The sequence below is a fragment of the Xenopus tropicalis genome, chromosome 1 (genome assembly GCF_000004195.4).
Source record: "Xenopus tropicalis strain Nigerian chromosome 1, UCB_Xtro_10.0, whole genome shotgun sequence".
NCBI lineage: Eukaryota > Metazoa > Chordata > Amphibia > Anura > Pipidae > Xenopus > Xenopus tropicalis.
Genome location: NC_030677.2, coordinates 208,144,320 through 208,161,630, shown reverse-complemented (window position 1 = coordinate 208,161,630; position 17,311 = coordinate 208,144,320).

The window sequence follows — 17,311 nt, the reverse complement described above, 5'->3', positions numbered from 1 at the left end:
TGCTAATATCCTTATCATTTACAGTAGGGGGTACATTATCCCTTATAATACATGAGTGATACTCAGAGTTCCCTGTATAACTCAGCCTGCACTTGTTCATCTTCTCCTGGTGACAATCCTTGAACATCCCCAGTGAGCAGCGCAATCATTTACACGTTAAACATATAATTTTGAGAAGCTGATTAATACTGACATGGTAACTCTGTAGAACAAGTGTTTTTACTGCCGTTACACATATTGGCACATACTGGGCTCGGGCACAGAACGCGTTGGCTGCGGAAGAGAATAATGCCCTTAATGATCTTGGATTTCCTATCTGTCTCACTCAGCGGGATGTCTCTGCCTCGTAAGCCTGTCGTGGGATAGAGCGCACATTATGAGTGTAGGACTTGCCGGAGAATAACCCCCTGGCATTGTAGGATACACTGAGAAGTTTTATTTTTGGGTGGCAGATTAATATGGAATTGAGTCCCAAAGTACAGAGAAGCAGATGCTGTTGGCCCCTGTGGGACTTCAGGCAATCATTTAGAATGAGAAGACAGACTCTGTGTTTTTATTGGTTGAAGGTCGAGCATTAAAGCACCAAACCTTTTTAATCAGGATAATATAACATTGCTGTACCTTTCTTTTAAGCAAAGTGATCTTGGGAGGTTAAATGCCAATGGGTAGCCCTTCAGCACTTCAATATTATGGTTGACTGAATCTTTTTGGGGTTATTTACCATATATTCAGTAGGGTATGTACTGTAATGGCCTGTTAACCAAAAACTGCCATAAGATCATCCGTGCCCAAAAGCCTTTGCACCTAGGACAGGGATGCCCAACCTTTTTTACTCTTGAGTCACACTCAAGTGTTGGGGAGCCACACAAGCATGAAACATGTTCTTTGGGGATGCCAAATACAACCTGTGATTGGCTATTTGGTAGCCCCATGTGGACCGGCAGACTATATGATGCTCTGTTTGGCATTACATATGGTCTTCATGACTCAAAAACTTCTCCAAGAGAAAAATGGGCACCAGCTTTGAGGCCACTGGGAGCAACATCCAAGGCATTAGGGAGCAACATGTTCCTCACAAACCATTGGTTGGGGATCCCTAGGAGGAAGGATAGGGAAAAAGGACCTCTGATCCCTTCCCATTCACCAAGGGATAAGGGGAATGCTGGACATCATGCTATTGACCTGGTTTAAACCTGATTCTGTGAGGAGTATTTCCTCCTACTTGATAAAGAGGACTTGATGACTTAGGGTGTGAAAAAGTTCAACATTTATTTAAAAAAAAATGGGCATTTTGGGACCTGATTAGAAAGACAGCAAGTTCAATTGCAAACTGGAAACAGGCAGAATAGGGGGGCTAAAAAGATGATACTGGCTAAATAAATGCCAAGGATGATGTGTCTTGGGCCAAATGACCATCTACTGATAGTGGTTTGGACTGGTCCAGAGATTTATTGGACTGGAAGAATGGAGGGCGGTCATCTACTGTATAGACCAAAGATTATCATGTCATAGACATTCAGGTTGATGTATATCAACGTACCCGACCGATATTTTGCCAAAAACAGTCAGATGCCCCCAAGGTGGGCATTTTGGTGAAAGATCTATTCATTTGGTGACGTTGCCAAATGGATATTTCCATGTACGGCCACCGGTAGAGTAAAACATTTGGATCAGAGAGATTTGACAGAACATTTTTGGCCGCGCCGACCAAACAAGTACGTCTGTGTGTATTTGCCCAGTTTAACACCTTTTATTACAATGTAAACACCATTTATTTTGTCTGGTAATTGGTATTCAATTGACTCATTAGGTTCACTGCCTTGCTGAATAATTCATTTCTTATCTGTAACTTGAATGGACGTGTAGGCTTATCCATTAGTGTAAACAAGCCATGCATGTCCCATACGGCGCATTGTACATTTCCATTGCTTTGGGGCATCGTGCAAAACACATGTCCCTTAGATCGAGCAGATATTTGAGCAATGTTGTCCCCCACATCTGTAAACATACACCTGTTTTCTTGCCTATTCAATCTATCTAATAATTAGGGATGAGCGAATCTGAAACGGGGAAAAATTCGCGAAACAGCGAAAATGTTGTGCGGCAAAAAAAATTGTCGCCCGCGGCTTTTATTTTGTCGTATGGCTATTCTTTTGTCGTCCGTGGCTATTATTTCGTCGCCAGCGGCTATTATTTCGTCACACGCCTATTATTTTGTCGCCCGAGGCTATTATTTTGTTCGCCAAAAAATTTGCAAATCTTTCAAACGATCCGCGAAACGGCGAAAAATTCTAAAACGGCGAAAATGTTGTGCGGCAAAAAAAATTGACGCACGCAGCTATTATTTTGTCGCACGCGACTTTTATTTTGTCGCCCACGGCTTTTATTTTGTCGCACGCCTATTCTTTTGTCGCCCGTGGCTATTATTTCGTTGCCAGCGGCTATTATTTCGTTGCGCTCCTATTATTTTGTCGCCCAAGGCTATTATTTTGTTCGCCAAAAAATTTGCAAATCTTTCAAAAGATCTGCGAAATGGCGAAAAATTTGCGAAACTGCGAAAATGTCGTGCGGCAAAAAAAATTGGCGCCCGCGGCTATTATTTTGTCGCGCGCGGCTTTTATTTTGTCACCCGCGGCTTTTATTTTGTCGCCCACGGCTTTTATTTTGTCGCATGGCTATTCTTTTGTCGCCCGTGGCTATTATTTTGTCGCCCGCGGGTATTATTTTGTTGCGCGCCTATTATTTTGTCACCTGTGGCTATTATTTTGTCACACGGCTATTGTTTTGACGCCCGCAACTATTCTTTTTTGATGCCGGCGACAATTTTTGGACGTGCGGCAAATTTTTCCGCTACGTATTTTTTCATCTGTTTCGCGAAACAATCCGCCAATGGCGAAAGCCAATGGTAAAGCCTCATTAATAACACATAATGCTACTAAGTGCAAAATTGCAGGTTGCACAGGTATTGACTAATGTTCAAAAACACAACATGGACAAAGTAATGGAATCAAACAGTTCCCACCATAGGAATGATGAGAAAAGGAAACCTGCCATGTTGTTTGATGCCTTTGAAGAAGGAAAAAGTCTAATATTGTCCTTGGGGGTCTCATAACTCTCATTCTTTTTTTGAATAGAAACTACAGAAGGAGAATTTCAATCTGTTACTTAGATATTTAGAAAAAAAATGTTTTATTATAGTCTAAATACCAGCTCCAAGTTTGACTGAAACTATAAAGAACCCTGTAAAGTCGATGAATATAAAATGGATTTACGGTGCCGTTAAGCAGAAAGCGAATAAATAAAATATTGTCTGAGCATCAGACGGATTCTATTTATCAAGTGCTTGAGAGATTAATTCAAAAGTTGGCTTTTATTATTTTGTTTTCAGACATGCGGGCTTGATTTAATGGGATCATTGACCCTCTTCATGAGTTGGGCCTTTTTTAATCCTGTTTTGTTCTTCTCAGTAGGGTTGGGGATTATCCGTAATGAAAAAACATAATTAGGAGCATTTTTGCATGTGTTTACATGTGTTGGGGTTGCCATATGGAATACACGGTGGAGACAACAAGATGATTCTTTTCCATGGACCTCAATGATGAAGCGCACTACTCGTCACAAGATTATCAAAATGGCTTCCTTGACTTTACCCTAGACTAGAGATGCCCAACCTTTTATTACTTGTAAGCCACGCTTAGATGTAAAAAGTGTTGGGGAGCTACACAAGTGTAGGGACTAGTGATGGGCGAAATGTTTCGGCAGGCATGGATTCGCAGCGAATTTCCGCGTTTCGCCATTGGCGGAGTGTTTTGTGAAACGGATGAAAAAATTTGCCACGGAAAAATTCGCAGCACGTCCGAAAATTATCGCCGCGTCAAAAAAGAATAGTTGCGGGCGTCAAAAGAATAGCCGCGCGACGAAATAATAGCCGCGCGACGAAATAATAGCCACGCGACGAAATAATAGCCGCGGGCGACAAATGAATAGCCGTTCTACAAAATAATAGTTGCGGGCAACAAAATAATAGCCGCGCGACAAAATAATAGCCGCGGACGACAAAATAATAGCCACACGACAAAAGAATAGCCGTGGGCGACAAATTTTTTTTGCCGCAGAACATTTTCGCCGTTTCGCGGATCTTTTGAAAGATTTGCGAATTTTTCGGCGAAGCAAAACGGAACAGATTCGCTCATCACTAGTAGGGACCCATAGGGTTTAGCTCCCCTATGGCTTTAATTCCCTACCTCTTCACATATTCTACTGGGCAGAGTCCCATGTATCCAGTTTGCACTATGCCTTATAACTTATTGGTTATTATTATACCACTGCAGACTGATATAGTGTCTAGCAAGGAGGTGTGACTTTCTCTTTGGCTGCCTCTGTTTCTCAGTGCAAAGGTCCACTAAGCCTGGGAGCAGAACATAGGCCCCAGTAAGCCATTTGCCCCAGAGTGTTACCAACCACTCTGGTGAAGTCAGGGACAGGGACCACGTGAATGAGGACCAGTTAGATAGTTACTCTTGTCGAGCACTCTCTAGGAGAGTGAGATAGAGAGGGAAGGAAGCAAGAGCAGTTTCGGCTCCACCAAGGAAAGTAGCTGGAAGTACCTTCCATACAGGCACTGTTGCCTCAGCATAGGGTCACAGAATAGACATAGGAGACAGGTTAGAATAAAGCCTGATCCCTAGTCACCTGGAGGACTTTAACACTAGGGGTTATCAACCTGAGGTCTGAGGTATCTATCCTGACTGCTTCCATAGGGCTGCCGAGCTGACCAGGTGTATTTACCCTTCACAAAAGTTCACACATTGGCAGTGCACTCCAGGTCAGCATAAAAAAGCCGCAACAGGTGATATTAAAATTGATCAACCTTTATTTGCACATCTAAAAAACACAGCTTGAGGCCTTACGCGTTTCGTGACAGCGCACTTCCTCAGAGACCTCCCTCCATTTCTTACACATAGGAAATATATACCAATAATCCCACCCATAAAATGACCCTGCAGTTTCACATACCCTACATTCCCATTACTGCACTCACTAAAGTGCCTGGAGACTGTTGTAGTTTCACTTCTTGATTTTATTAAGTTTAAATGTTCTCTAGCCCTCTCCTTTAGTGGCCTGGTGGTACAGCCAACATATTGCTTTAAACACCTCGTGCAGGTAAGCAGGTATACAACTGACTTAGTATTGCAGTTTATATAGCTCCTTATATCATAGCGCTTATTAGTTACACTACATACAAAAAAATTCGAGACATGTATTGCTGTGCACGTCACACATTTCCTTGCACCGCACCTATACATCCCTTTACTTTGTAACCAAGTGGTTCTTTGATCTAGTAACAAGGAGTATGTGGGAGGTGTTAGTGCCCAAGCACCCCCAGATACCAGTGTTTTACCACCTCCCCAAGGTTCATAAAGGGGATATACCACCTAAAGGTAGACCAATCATATCTGGGGTCTCATCATTGAATGAGGGTCTCTCAGAGATGATTGACATCCTATATTTGTGATACTACTGAAGTATTAAGGCTGTTCCAAGAATTTGAGTGGTATGAAACCTATAAGTGGGGAACAGCAGATGTGGTTTCACTGTATTCCAGTATACCACATACAAGTGGGGTTGAGGCGGTGAAATACCATTTAGATAAGTACAGTTGGTATACTGAGGAAGTGAAAGAGTTCATTGTGGAAGCGATTTGGTATCTTCTCACACATAACTACTTCATGTTTGGGGGGGTGTATTACCTCCAGGAACGTGGGACCGCCATGGGGGCACGATTTGCGCCCACTTATGCCAACCTCTACATGGGGTGGTGGGAGGAGACCCATGTCCTTGGGGGTGATGCACCTGGTATCGAACATGTGGTGGTTTATCGTCGCTACATTGATGACCTGGTATTTGTATGGGATGGAACTGAGGAGCATTTTAATGACTTCGTTAAAAGTCTTAATAATATGGCTCTAAACCTTAAGTTTACCAGTGTCTGTAGTGCAAACCAAATAGTTTATCTGGATCTATCACTGACTATTAAAGTAGGGAAGATAGAGACTACGGTATATACAAAGCCTTGCTCTGGAAATTCCCTATTGAGAGCCGATTCATGCCATCCTCGGTAGAGATGTAGCGAACTGTTCGCCGGCGAACTAATTCGCGCGAACATCGGGTGTTCGCAAGTCCGCAAATTCGCGAACTTTTCGTGATGTTCGCAATTTGGGTTCGCCGGCACCGAAAAAATCGCAAAACTTACGATAAAGTTACGAATGCTCCGAAAAAGTCGCTAAACTTACGATAACGTTACGACTGCTCGAAAAAGTCGCAAAACTTACGATAACGTTCCGAATGCTCCGAAAAAGTCGCTAAACTTACGATAACGTTACGACTGCTCCGAAAAAGTCGCAAAACTTACGATAACGTTCCGAATGCTCCGAAAAAGTCGCAAAACTTACGATAACGTTACGAATGCTCCGAAAAAGTCGCAAAACTTACGATAACGTTACGAATGCTCCGAAAAAGTCGCAAAACTTACGATAACGTTACGAATGCTCCGAAAAAGTCGCAAAACTTACGATAACGGTACGACTGCTCCGAAAAAGTTGCAAAACTTACGATAACGTTACGAATGCTCCGAAAAAGTCGCAAAACTTACGATAACGGTACGACTGCTCCGAAAAAGTTGCAAAACTTACGATAACTTTACGAAAGCGCCGGAAATTACGAAAAAGTCGCAAAATTACCGATCATTTCGAAAAACGGCGTGTGTCAATTTTTCAGAGAAGTTTTTGCCCTTGATCCCCCTCCTGCATGTCACTGTCCAGGTCGTGGCACCCTTTAAACAACTTTAAAATCAGTTTTCTGGCCAGAAATGGCTTTTCTAGGTTTTAAAGTTCGCCTTCTCATTGAAGTCTATGGGGTTCGCAAGGTTCGCGAACTTTTTTTTTGAGGTTCGCTACATCCCTAATCCTCGGCATCTCAATAGGGGTATGCCAAAGGGTCAGTTTCTGCGCTTGCGCAGGAACTGTAGTTCTGATGAGGAATTTGTTAAGGAGGCCTGCAAGTTACGTGATAGGTTTCTGGACAGGGGTTATGCTATGAAGTCGCTATTTGATGCATTTAAGTTTGCACTAGAAACTGATAGACAGGAATTGCTTAAGAGAAATAGGAAAAGTGATATGAATTTCAGAGAAAGAAAAGAGGCTAGCCCAGTGATGCTTATAACTAAGTATATTAGACAGTTTGACCAGATTAAACAGATTATAGGAAAGTATCTACCGGTGTTGTATGCTGACCAAGCCCTTAAAAGAATTCTCAATTCAGGTTTCCGGATGGTAGCGAGAAAGGCTCCCACTTTGGGTTCTATTTTAGCTCCTAGTTTGTATGTGCGGGGTGATCAAAGAACCACTTGGTTACAAAGTAAAGGGATGTATAGGTGCGGTGCAAGGAAATGTGTGACGTGCACAGCAATACATGTCTCGAATTTTTTTGTATGTAGTGTAACTAATAAGCGCTATGATATAAGGAGCTATATAAACTGCAATACTAAGTCAGTTGTATACCTGCTTACCTGCACGAGGTGTTTAAAGCAATATGTTGGCTGTACCACCAGGCCACTAAAGGAGAGGGCTAGAGAACATTTAAACTTAATAAAATCAAGAAGTGAAACTACAACAGTCTCCAGGCACTTTAGTGAGTGCAGTAATGGGAATGTAGGGCAGTGTTTTTCAACCTTTTTTGGGCAAAGGCACACTTGTTTCATGAAAAAAATCACGAGGCACACCACCATTAGAAAATGTTAAAAAATTTAACTCTGTGCCCAGCAGCAGTGCCCCCCTAGTACATTGGTGCCAAGAGCAGTGCCCCCCTAGTACATTGGTGCCAAGAGCAGTGCCCCCCTAGTACATTGGTGCCCAGCAGCAGTGCCCCCCTAGTACATTGGTGCCAAGAGCAGTGCCCCCCTAGTACATTGGTGCCCAGCAGCAGTGCCCCCCTAGTACATTGGTGCCAAGAGCAGTGCCCCCCTAGTACATTGGTGCCAAGAGCAGTGCCCCCCTAGTACATTGGTGCCCAGCAGCAGTGCCCCCCTAGTACATTGGTGCCAAGAGCAGTGCCCCCCTAGTACATTGGTGCCAAGAGCAGTGCCCCCCTAGTACATTGGTGCCCAGCAGCAGTGCCCCCCTAGTACATTGGTGCCAAGAGCAGTGCCCCCCTAGTACATTGGTGCCAGCAGCAGTGCCCCCCTAGTACATTGGTGCCAAGAGCAGTGCCCCCCTAGTACATTGGTGCCAAGAGCAGTGCCCCCCTAGTACATTGGTGCCCAGCAGCAGTGCCCCCCTAGTACATTGGTGCCAAGAGCAGTGCCCCCCTAGTACATTGGTGCCAAGAGCAGTGCCCCCCTAGTACATTGGTGCCAAGAGCAGTGCCCCCCTAGTACATTGGTGCCAAGAGCAGTGCCCCCCTAGTACATTGGTGCCCAGCAGCAGTGCCCCCTAGTACATTGGTGCCCAGCAGCAGTGCCCCCCTAGTACATTGGTGCCAAGAGCAGTGCCCCCCTAGTACATTGGTGCCAAGAGCAGTGCCCCCCTAGTACATTGGTGCCCAGCAGCAGTGCCCCCCTAGTACATTGGTGCCAAGAGCAGTGCCCCCCTAGTACATTGGTGCCAAGAGCAGTGCCCCCTAGTACATTGGTGCCCAGCAGCAGTGCCCCCCTAGTACATTGGTGCCCAGCAGCAGTGCCCCCCTAGTACATTGGTGCCAAGAGCAGTGCCCCCCTAGTACATTGGTGCCAAGAGCAGTGCCCCCCTAGTACATTGGTGCCCAGCAGCAGTGCCCCCCTAGTACATTGGTGCCAAGAGCAGTGCCCCCCTAGTACATTGGTGCCCAGCAGCAGTGCCCCCCTAGTACATTGGTGCCAAGAGCAGTGCCCCCCTAGTACATTGGTGCCAAGAGCAGTGCCCCCCTAGTACATTGGTGCCCAGCAGCAGTGCCCCCCTAGTACATTGGTGCCAAGAGCAGTGCCCCCCTAGTACATTGGTGCCAAGAGCAGTGCCCCCCTAGTACATTGGTGCCCAGCAGCAGTGCCCCCCTAGTACATTGGTGCCAAGAGCAGTGCCCCCCTAGTACATTGGTGCCAAGAGCAGTGCCCCCCTAGTACATTGGTGCCAAGAGCAGTGCCCCCCTAGTACATTGGTGCCAAGAGCAGTGCCCCCCTAGTACATTGGTGCCCAGCAGCAGTGCCCCCCAGTACATTGGTGCCAAGAGCCAGCCCCCCTAGTACATTGGTGCCCAGCCTCTGCACTTCTGCCTACACGCGACCGCACACAGGCCCTTTTATAACGTTGCGCCCCGTGCATACTGACGTCACCCGTACACACGGGGCGCAACCAATGACAGGGCCCGGATTTTATTAAAGGGGGCCCGAGCTACTAAGAAAAACTGTAGCATTGCCGGGCCCCCTTTGAAAGTAAAAATTGCGGCCCTGCCTACGGCACACCAGTCAACATCTCGCGGCACACTAGTGTGCCGTGGAACAGCGGTTGAAAAACACTGATGTAGGGTATGTGAGACTGCAGGGAATTGAAAAGGTGACCGCAGGACCTAGAGGGGGCGATATACAATCAAAACTGTTAAGGGCAGAAGTGAAGTGGATTTATAAACTGTGCACAAGGCAACCTCAAGGGCTGAATTTAACATTTGATATAAGCTGTTACTTTTAAAAGCAGTTCATAGTTTGATTAATTTGCTGCAACAATGTGTTTATCTAAAGGATTGTAACTGTCATTATAATGTTATGTGGTTTCTTTTTTAACTGACTATCTGAAAAATTCAGGATATAAAACTGTGTGAACAATTAACTACTTAACAGGCACATCTAATTAGTTCTTGGAATATGTATATGTTTGTAACGGATGCCATTGGACATGGTCATTTTATGGGTGGGATTATGGGTATATATTTCCTATGTGTAAGAAATGGAGGGAGGTCTCTGAGGAAGTGCGCTGTCACGAAACGCGTAAGGCCTCAAGCTGTGTTTTTTAGATGTGCAAATAAAGGTTGATCAATTTTAATATCACCTGTTGCGGCTTTTTTATGCTGAGCTGGAGTGCACTGCCAATGTGTGAACTTTTGTGACGAGATTTGTCCCCTGGCTACGGACTCGGGGCAGGAGCACCCGGGGCAACAGGACTGTCTGGTAAGCATAATGCTTTCTTATTTGGAAGTGAGTTACCCCTGGCCGTGAGTTTTTTCACCTGAGCGCAGGGTCCGGGGCAGGTTGCACCTGGACCAAAAGATTGGAGCGGTGAGCAGTTAGTGTGGGGGAACCTGTATTGCTTTTTCCAGACAGGCACCTGTATTTTTAAACTAATTTCTATGTTTAAATTAGCCCTCAAATTGTGTGCTGTGGATATATAATAATTTTTTCAGGTGTATTTACCCTGCCCAGTCTCTAAAAGGAGGTGGGATAAACTGGTGGCATCCTCTCTTGTTGTCCTCAGAGTACTATCCTTTACCATCTATATCTGCATTTGTGAGTATAACCCTGCTAAATCATTTGTCTCTGACAATAAACTTGTACTATAGTTCAACTGCAAGAACCTTCTGGCGTCCATCTTAACTAAATCTGCACTACACACAGCTACAGTGAGTTGTAGTTTCACTAAACCCTTGCTCCGCATGGTTACTTCCATATAGTGAAGGCCCATCCTGTTTAAGAGTGTCGCATGTACCCCATGCTCTAAACCATACTAGTCTGGATTTTAACTATTTCATAACCAAACAGGGGTTACACAAGCATAAAAAAGTTCTTTGAGGGTGCCAGATAAAGAATGTGATTGGTTATTGGGTAGCCCCATGTGACTGCTGGCCTGCAGGTGGATCTGCTTGGAGTAAAACTGTGTCTCTGGGCTTCCAAAACTTGTCTCCAAGCCAGAAATATAAAAATGGGCACCTACTTTGAGGCCACTGGGAACAACATCAAAGGGGTTGGGGAGCAACATGTTGCTCCAGAGACACTGGTTGGGGATCACTGGCTTAGAGAAACCAACCCTTCTAGAAACCCTCAACAGACCAGCAATCCCAAAGGCTCGGGAGATGTGGATTCCATATATGCCAGATATCTCTGTGGATCAATCACTTTTAGTAAAAATTATTGTAGAACTATTTTACCATAAATATGGATTCAAGCTTGGATCCATGTGTTTGTGAGGTTGAACCATTAGTGATGTTAGACCATGCCCCATAGCAGTGATCCCCAACCAGTGGCTCAGGGCAACATGTTGCTCCCCAACCCCTTGGATGTTGCTCCCAGTGCCCCCAAACCAGGGAGTTATTTTTGAATTCCTGACTTGGGGGCAAGTTTTGGTTGAATAAAAACAAGATTTAGTACCAAATAAATCCCCTGTAAGCTGATTGGGTGCATAGAGGCCCCTAATAGCCAATCACAGCCCTTATTTGGCTCCTCCATGAACTTTTATGGTGCTTGTGTTGCTCCCCAAGTCTTTTTACATCTGACTGTGGCTCCCGAGTAAGAAAGGTTGGGGACCCCTGCCCCATAGGTTGCTGTATAATTTCCTTCCATGGCTTCTGCTTAGGGTCCATGACTCAATAGGTTAAGGTAGATGAATTATTCATTTCAAATTTTTTTTAAGCTGGTATCTAGTTATTGGCATTATGAATAATTCTAAGACCCACTGAAAACTTTTCTCGTTGTTCGTTTGGCACAATGTTCTCCTCTTCTCAATATTTTATGAGTAACAGAAAGTCCATTCTTTCCTTGCTTTAGACAGATCTTACACAGACATTGTTTAAGAAAAAGAAACACATTTTCCTCAATCAGGAAAGCGAGAACAATGGCGAGTCTTGTTCTGCCATTAGTGATGGGCGAAAGTTTCGCCAGGCATGGATTTGCGTCAAATTTTCGTGTTTCGCCATTGGTTTGCGAAACGGATGAAAAAAATTGCAGCGGAAAAATTCGCCACACATCTAAAAATTGTCGTGGGCGTCAAAAGAATAGTCGCACGTCCACATTGTCACAAGAATAGTCCCAGGTGTCGAAAGAAAAGTCGCACGTCCAACTTGTCGCAAGAATAGTCACAGGCGCCAAAAGAATAGTCGCACGTCCACATTGTCGCAAGAATAGTCACAGGTGTCGAAAGAATAGTCGCACGTCCACATTGTCGCAAGAATAGTCACAGGCGCCAAAAGAATAGTCGCACGTCCACATTGTCGCAAGAATAGTCACAGGTGTTGAAAGAATAGTCGCACGTCCAACTTGTCACAAGAATAGTCACAGGTGTCGAAAGAATAGTCGCACGTCCACATTGTCGCAAGAATAGTCACAGGCGCCAAAAGAATAGTCGCACGTCCACATTGTCGCAAGAATAGTCACAGGCGCCAAAAGAATAGTTGCACGTCCACATTGTCGCAAGAATAGTCACAGGCGCCAAAAGAATAGTCGCACGTCCACATTGTCGCAAGAATAGTCACAGGTGTTGAAAGAATAGTCGCACATCCACATTGTCGCAAGAATAGTCACAGGTGTTGAAAGAATAGTCGCACGTCCACATTGTCGCAAGAATAGTCACAGGTGTTGAAAGAATAGTCGCACGTCCACATTGTCACAAGAATAGTCACAGGTGTCGAAAGAATAGTCGCACGTCCACATTGTCGCAAGAATAGTCACAGGCGCCAAAAGAATAGTCGCACGTCCACATTGTCGCAAGAATAGTCACAGGCGCCAAAAGAATAGTCGCACGTCCACATTGTCGCAAGAATAGTCACAGGCGCCAAAAGAATAGTCGCACGTCCACATTGTCGCAAGAATAGTCACAGGTGTTGAAAGAATAGTCGCACGTCCAACTTGTCGCAAGAATAGTCACAGGTGTTGAAAGAATAGTCGCACGTCCAACTTGTCACAAGAATAGTCACAGGTGTCGAAAGAATAGTCGCACGTCCACATTGTTGCAAGAATAGTCACAGGTGTTGAAAGAATAGTTGCACGTCCACATTGTCGCAAGAATAGTCACAGGCGCCAAAAGAATAGTCGCACGTCCACATTGTCGCAAGAATAGTCACAGGTGTTGAAAGAATAGTTGCACGTCCACATTGTCGCAAGAATAGTCACAGGCGCCAAAAGAATAGTCGCACGTCCACATTGTCGCAAGAATAGTCACAGGTGTTGAAAGAATAGTCGCACGTCCACATTGTCGCAAGAATAGTCACAGGCGCCAAAAGAATAGTCGCACGTCCACATTGTCGCAAGAATAGTCACAGGTGTTGAAAGAATAGTCGCACGTCCACATTGTCGCAAGAATAGTCACAGGCGCCAAAAGAATAGTCGCACGTCCACATTGTCGCAAGAATAGTCACAGGTGTTGAAAGAATAGTCGCACGTCCACATTGTCGCAAGAATAGTCACAGGCGCCAAAAGAATAGTCGCACGTCCACATTGTCGCAAGAATAGTCACAGGTGTTGAAAGAATAGTTGCACGTCCACATTGTCGCAAGAATAGTCACAGGCGCCAAAAGAATAGTCGCACGTCCACATTGTCGCAAGAATAGTCACAGGTGTTGAAAGAATAGTTGCACGTCCACATTGTCGCAAGAATAGTCACAGGCGCCAAAAGAATAGTCGCACGTCCACATTGTCGCAAGAATAGTCACAGGTGTTGAAAGAATAGTCGCACGTCCACATTGTCGCAAGAATAGTCACAGGCGTCGAAAGAATAGTCACACGTCCACATTGTCGCAAGAATAGTCACAGGTGTCGAAAGAATAGTCGCACGTCCACATTGTCGCAAGAATAGTCACAGGCGTCGAAAGAATAGTCGCACGTCCAACTTGTCGCAAGAATAGTCACAGGCGCCAAAAGAATAGTCGCACGTCCACATTGTCGCAAGAATAGTCACAGGCGTCGAAAGAATAGTCGCACGTCCAACTTGTCGCAAGAATAGTCACAGGCGCCAAAAGAATAGCCGCACGTCCACATTGTCACAAGAAAAGTCACAGGCGTCGAAAGAATAGTCACACGTCCAACTTGTCGCAAGAATAGTCACAGGTGTCGAAAGAATAGTCGCACGTCCAACTTGTCGCAAGAATAGTCACAGGTGTCGAAAGAATAGTCGCACGTCCAACTTGTCGCAAGAATAGTCACAGGCGCCAAAAGAATAGCCGCACGTCCACATTGTCACAAGAAAAGTCACAGGCATCGAAAGAATAGTCGCACGTCCACATTGTCGCAAGAATAGTCACAGGTGTCGAAAGAATAGTCGCACGTCCACATTGTCGCAAGAATAGTCACAGGTGTCGAAAGAATAGTCGCACGTCCACATTGTCGCAAGAATAGTCACAGGTGTTGAAAGAATAGTCGCACGTCCACATTGTCGCAAGAATAGTCACAGGTGTCGAAACAATAGTCGCACGTCCACATTGTCGCAAGAATAGTCACAGGTGTCGAAACAATAGTCGCACCTCCACATTGTCGCAAGAATAGTCACAGGTGTCGAAAGAATAGTCGCACGTCCACATTGTCGCAAGAATAGTCACAGGTGTCGAAAGAATAGTCGCACGTCCACATTGTCGCAAGAATAGTCACAGGCGTCGAAAGAATAGTCGCACGTCCACATTGTCGCAAGAATAGTCACAGGTGTTGAAAGAATAGTCGCACCTCCACATTGTCGCAAGAATAGTCACAGGTGTCGAAACAATAGTCGCACCTCCACATTGTCGCAAGAATAGTCACTGGCGTCGAAAGAATAGTCGCACGTCCACATTGTCGCAAGAATAGTCACAGGCGTCGAAAGAATAGTCGCACGTCCACATTGTCGCAAGAATAGTAACAGGCGTCGAAAGAATAGTCGCACGTCCACATTGTCGCAAGAATAGTCACAGGCGTCGAAAGAATAGTCGCACATCCACATTGTCGCAAGAATAGTCACAGGCGTCGAAAGAATAGTCGCACGTCCACATTGTCGCAAGAATAGTCACAGGCGTCGAAAGAATAGTTGCACATCCACATTGTCGCAAGAATAGTAACAGGCGTCGAAAGAATAGTCGCACGTCCAACTTGTCGCAAGAATAGTCACAGGTGTTGAAAGAATAGTTGCACGTCCACATTGTCGCAAGAATAGTCACAGGCGCCAAAAGAATAGTCGCACGTCCACATTGTCGCAAGAATAGTCACAGGTGTTGAAAGAATAGTCGCACGTCCACATTGTCGCAAGAATAGTCACAGGTGTCGAAAGAATAGTCGCACGTCCAACTTGTCGCAAGAATAGTCACAGGCGCCAAAAGAATAGTCGCACGTCCACATTGTCGCAAGAATAGTCACAGGCGTCGAAAGAATAGTCGCACGTCCAACTTGTCGCAAGAATAGTCACAGGTGTTGAAAGAATAGTCGCACGTCCACATTGTCGCAAGAATAGTCACAGGTGTTGAAAGAATAGTTGCACGTCCACATTGTCGCAAGAATAGTCACAGGCGCCAAAAGAATAGTCGCACGTCCACATTGTCGCAAGAATAGTCACAGGTGTTGAAAGAATAGTCGCACGTCCACATTGTCGCAAGAATAGTCACAGGTGTCGAAAGAATAGTCACACGTCCACATTGTCGCAAGAATAGTCACAGGTGTCGAAAGAATAGTCGCACGTCCAACTTGTCGCAAGAATAGTCACAGGCGCCAAAAGAATAGTCGCACGTCCACATTGTCGCAAGAATAGTCACAGGCGTCGAAAGAATAGTCGCACGTCCACATTGTCGCAAGAATAGTCACAGGCGTCGAAAGAATAGTTGCACATCCACATTGTCGCAAGAATAGTAACAGGCGTCGAAAGAATAGTCGCACGTCCAACTTGTCGCAAGAATAGTCACAGGTGTTGAAAGAATAGTTGCACGTCCACATTGTCGCAAGAATAGTCACAGGCGCCAAAAGAATAGTCGCACGTCCACATTGTCGCAAGAATAGTCACAGGTGTTGAAAGAATAGTCGCACGTCCACATTGTCGCAAGAATAGTCACAGGCGTCGAAAGAATAGTCGCACGTCCACATTGTCGCAAGAATAGTCACAGGTGTCGAAAGAATAGTCGCACGTCCACATTGTCGCAAGAATAGTCACAGGTGTCAAAAGAATAGTCGCACGTCCACATTGTCGCAAGAATAGTCACAGGTGTTGAAAGAATAGTCGCACGTCCACATTGTCGCAAGAATAGTCACAGGTGTCGAAACAATAGTCGCACGTCCACATTGTCGCAAGAATAGTCACAGGTGTCGAAACAATAGTCGCACCTCCACATTGTCGCAAGAATAGTCACAGGTGTCGAAAGAATAGTCGCACGTCCACATTGTCGCAAGAATAGTCACAGGTGTCGAAAGAATAGTCGCACGTCCACATTGTCGCAAGAATAGTCACAGGCGTCGAAAGAATAGTCGCACGTCCACATTGTCGCAAGAATAGTCACAGGTGTTGAAAGAATAGTCGCACCTCCACATTGTCGCAAGAATAGTCACAGGTGTCGAAACAATAGTCGCACCTCCACATTGTCGCAAGAATAGTCACAGGCGTCGAAAGAATAGTCGCACGTCCACATTGTCGCAAGAATAGTCACAGGCGTCGAAAGAATAGTCGCACGTCCACATTGTCGCAAGAATAGTAACAGGCGTCGAAAGAATAGTCGCACGTCCACATTGTCGCAAGAATAGTCACAGGCGTCGAAAAAATAGTCACACATCCACATTGTCGCAAGAATAGTCACAGGTGTCGAAACAATAGTCGCACCTCCACATTGTCGCAAGAATAGTCACAGGTGTCGAAAGAATAGTCGCACGTCCACATTGTCGCAAGAATAGTCACAGGTGTCGAAAGAATAGTCGCACGTCCACATTGTCGCAAGAATAGTCACAGGTGTCAAAAGAATAGTCGCACGTCCACATTGTCGCAAGAATAGTCACAGGTGTTGAAAGAATAGTCGCACGTCCACATTGTCGCAAGAATAGTCACAGGTGTTGAAAGAATAGTCGCACGTCCACATTGTCGCAAGAATAGTCACAGGCGTCGAAAGAATAGTTGCACATCCACATTGTCGCAAGAATAGTAACAGGCGTCGAAAGAATAGTCGCACGTCCAACTTGTCGCAAGAATAGTCACAGGTGTTGAAAGAATAGTTGCACGTCCACATTGTCGCAAGAATAGTCACAGGCGCCAAAAGAATAGTCGCACGTCCACATTGTCGCAAGAATAGTCACAGGTGTTGAAAGAATAGTTGCACGTCCACATTGTCGCAAGAATAGTCACAGGCGCCAAAAGAATAGTCGCAC